A 4,671-nucleotide genomic window follows, 5' to 3' on the forward strand; every position below is an offset into this window, starting at 1 on the left:
ACACCCCAGAGGGGTAGAGCATCGCCCCCTGGTGGGCAGAGAATCGCCCCCTGGTGGCCGTGCCGGGTGGATCTCGGTCGGGCGCATGTGGGAGTCTGTCTGACTATCTCTCCCCGTTTCCAGCTTCAGAAAAATACTAAATAAATAAATAAATAAATAAATAAATAAATAAATAAATAAATAAAAACAACATAGAATAAGTGCTGGCGAGGATGTGGAGAAAAGGGAACCCTCCTGAACTGCCGGTGGGAATGCAGACTGGTGCAGCCACTGTGGAAAACAGTATGGAGATTCCTCAAAACTGAAAATTGAACTGCCTTTTGACCCAGCTATCCTACTTTTAGGAATATACCCCAAGAACACCATAGAATGGCCCAAAAGGAGAAATGCACCCCCATGTTTGTGGCAGCATTGTTCACAATAGCAAAGATCTGAAACAGCCCAAGTGTCTGTCAGAGGACGAGTGGATTAAAAAGCTTTGGTACATATATAGTATGGAATACTACTCAGCCATAAGAAATGATGACATCGGATCATTTACAATAAAATGGATGGACCTTGATAACATTATATGGAGTGAAATAAGTAAATCAGAAAAAACTAAGAACTATATGAATCCATATATAGATGGGACATAAAAATGAGACTCAGAGACATGAACAAGAATGTGATGGCAACTGGGGTGGCGCGGTGGGGGGGCGAGGAAGAAGAGAGGGGATGGGGGAGGGGAGGGGCACAAAAAAAACCAGATAGAAGGTGACAGAAGACAATTTGACTTTGGGTGAGGGGTATACAGCACAATCAAATGTCAAAATAATGTGGAGATATTTTCTCTCAACATATGTACCCTGATTTATCAATGTCACTGCATTAAATTTAATAATAATAAAAAAATAAAATAAAATTAGAAATGAGAGTGGAGAAATAACAACTGACACAACAGAAATACAAAATATTGTAAGAAAATATTATGAAGAACTGTATGCCAAAAAACTAGACAACCTAGATGAAATGTATAAATTCCTTGAAACTTACAATCTTCCAAAAATCAATCTGGAAGAATCAGAAAACCTAAACAGACAGATTACAACAAATGAGATCGAAACAGTTATCAGAAAACTCCCAACAAAGAAAAGTCCTGGGCCTGATGGCTTCACAAGTGAATTCTATCAAATATTCAAAGAAGAACTAACTCCTATCCTTCTCAAACTATTTCAAAAAATTCAAGAGGAAGAAAGACTTCCAAGCTCCTTTTATGAGGCGAATATAATTCTGATTCCAAAACTAGGCAAAGACAACACACAAAAAAGAAAATTTTAGGCCAGTATCCCTGATGAATTTAGATGCAAAGACCCTCAACAAAATATTAGCAAACTGGATCCAGCAATATATGAAAAAAATCATACACCATGATCAAGTGGGATTTATTCTTGGGAGGCAAGGCTGGTATAATATTCACAAATCAATCAATGTGATTCATCACATAAACAAAAGGAAGGAGAAAAATGACATGATAATTTCAATATATGCAGAAAAAGCATTTGATAAAATCCAGCACCCACTCATGATCAAAACTCTCAGCAAAGTGGGAACACAGGGAACATACCTCAACATGATAAAGGCCATCTATGACAAACCCACAGCCAACATCATACTCAATGGGCAAAAATTAAAAGCAATACCCTTAAGATCAGGAAAAAGGCAGGGGTGCCCCCTTTCACCACTCTTTTTCAACATAGTTCTGGAAGTCCTAGCCATAGCAATCAGACAAGAAAAAGAAATAAAAGGCATCCAAATTGGAAAAGAAGAAGTAAAATTATCATTATTTGCAGATGATATGATACTGTACATAGAAAACCCTAAAGTCTCAGTCAAAAAACTACTAGACCTGATAAATGAATTCGGCAATGTGGCAGGATATAAAATTAATACTCAGAAATCAGAGACATTTTTATAGACTAACAATGAACTGTCAGAAAGAGAAATTAAGGAAGCAATCCCCTTCACCATTGCAACCAAAAAATAAACCACCCAGGAATAAATTTAACCAGGGAGATTGAAGACTTGTACTTGGAAAATTATAAAACATTGATAAAAGAAATCAGGGAAGATACAAACAAGTGGAAGCACATACCGTGCTCATGGTAAGGAAGAATAAACATCATTAAAATGTCTATATTACCCAAAGCAATTTATAAATTCAATGCAATACCGATTAAAATACCAATGACTTACTTCAAAGATATAGATCACATATTACAAAAATTTTATGGAACCAAAAGAGTGCACGAATAGCCTCAGCAATCTGGAAAAGGAAGAATAAAGTGGGAGGTATCACACTTCCAGATATCAAGTTATACTACAAGGCCATTGTACACAAAACAGGTTGGTACTGGCATAAGAACAGGCATATAGATCAATGGAACAGAACTGAGAACCCAGAAATAAACCCACAGCTCAATGGACAACTGATATTTGACAAAGGAGGTAAGGACATACATTGGAGTAAAGACAGCCTCTTCAACAAATGGTGTTGGGAAAATTGGACAGCTACCTGCAAAAAAAATGAAACTAGACCACCAACTTATACCATTTACAAAAATAAACTCAAAATGGATAAAAGACTTAAATGTAAGCCATAAAACCATAAGCATCTTAGAAGAAAACATAGACAGTAAGCTCTCTGACATCTCTCACAGCAATATATTTGCCGATTTATCTCCGCTGGCAAGTGAAATAAAAGACAGGATAAACAAATGAGACTATATCAAACTAAAAAGCTTTTGTACAGCTAAAGACAATAAGAACAGAATAAAAAGGCAAACTATACAATGGGAGAATATATTTGACAATACATCTGATAAGGGGTTTATAACCAAAATATATAAAGAACTTGTAAAACTCAATACCAGGAAGACAAACAATTCAATCAAAATATGGGTGACTGGCTGATTAGCTCAGTGGTAGAGCATCGGCCTGGTGTGCAGGTGTCCCGAGTTCGATTCCCGGACAGGGCACAGAGGAGAAGCGCCCATCTGCTTCTCCACCCCTCCCCCTCTCCTTCCTCTCTGTCTCTCTCTTCCCCTCCTGCAGCCAAGGCTCCATTTGAGCAAAGTTGGCCTTGGGCACTGAGGATGGCTCAATGATCTCTGCTTCAGGCGCTAGAATGGCCCTGGTTGCAACACAGCAACGTCCCAGATGGGCAGAGCATCACCCCCTGGTGGGCATGCCGAGTGGATCCTGATCAGGTGCATGCAGGAGTCTGTCTGACTGCTTCCCCATTTCCAACCTCAGAAAAATACAAAAAAAAAAAAAAATGGGTGAAAGAAATGAATAGACACTTCTCCAAAGAGGACATACAGATGGCCAATAGGCATATGAAAAAAATGTTCAACATCACTAATCATTAGAGAAATGCTAATAAAACCACAATGAGATCACCTCACACCAGTCAGAATGGTGCTCATCAACAAAACAACACAGAATAAGTGCTGGTGAGGATGTGTAGAAAAGGGAACCATCCTGCACTGCTAGTGGGAATACAGACTGGTGCAGCCACTGTGGAGAACAGTATGGAGATTCCTCAAAAAATTAAAAATCAAACTGCCTTTTGACCCAGCTATACCACTTTTAGGAATATACCCCTAGAACACCATAGCACTGTTTGAAAAGAAGAAATGCACCCCCATGTTTATGGCAGCATTGTTCACAATAGCGAAGATCTGGAAACAGCCCAAGTGTCTGTCAGTGGACGAGTGGATTAAAAAGCTTTGGTATATATATACCATGGAATACTACTCAGCCATAAGAAATGATGACATTAGATCATTTACAACAACATGGATGGATCTTGATAACATTATACTGAGCAAAATAAGTAAATCAGAAAAAACTAAGAACTATATGATTCCATACATAGGTGGGACATAAAAATGAGATTCAGAAACATGAACAAGAGTGTGGGGGTTATAGGTTGGGGAGGAGGAGAGGGAAGGGGTTGGGGGAGGAGAGGGGCACAAAGAAAACCAGTTAGAAGGTGACGGAAGACAATTGGACTTTGGGTGATGGGAATGCAGCATAATCAAATGTCAAAATAACCTAGAGTTGTTTTCTCTGAACATAAGTACCCTGATTTATCAATGTCACCCCATTAAAATTAATTTTTAAAAAAATGTGAATGATTTCAACATTTTTTGACAAAGTAGTTATTTTGAACAATTTTAGTCCTTATCTTCCTCCATCTACAGATTTACCTAATCCTCCTTTAGTAATCTACACTGTTGCTGTTTCAAACTTCTAAAATGTAGGAATAATTAATCTGCCTGAGACTTTCTGCAGTTCTCAACAATATTCTGTTTTTAACACTAAGTACAATCAAATATTGCCAGCATCATTCACCGAAGATCACCATCAGAACAGGTCTGGTCTTCGGGCTTCAGACCTGCAAGAGAACTTTGTTTTAAATGTTTTTTAAATGTATTTAGTTAGTTCATAAAAAGACACCCTACCCCTAAGTCTTCATCCATGCATTTTTATGACCACATCCTGTTCTGTGGCTTCTTTTACGGCCCAAATTGTATCATGTTTCTTGCTGGAATCCAGACAATGGAAAATAAACAGACGCACATCTGGGGAAATCAACTGAGCAACAGTGGCGAAACACAATCCCAT

This window comes from Saccopteryx leptura, chromosome 1, assembly GCF_036850995.1.
Source record: "Saccopteryx leptura isolate mSacLep1 chromosome 1, mSacLep1_pri_phased_curated, whole genome shotgun sequence".
NCBI lineage: Eukaryota > Metazoa > Chordata > Mammalia > Chiroptera > Emballonuridae > Saccopteryx > Saccopteryx leptura.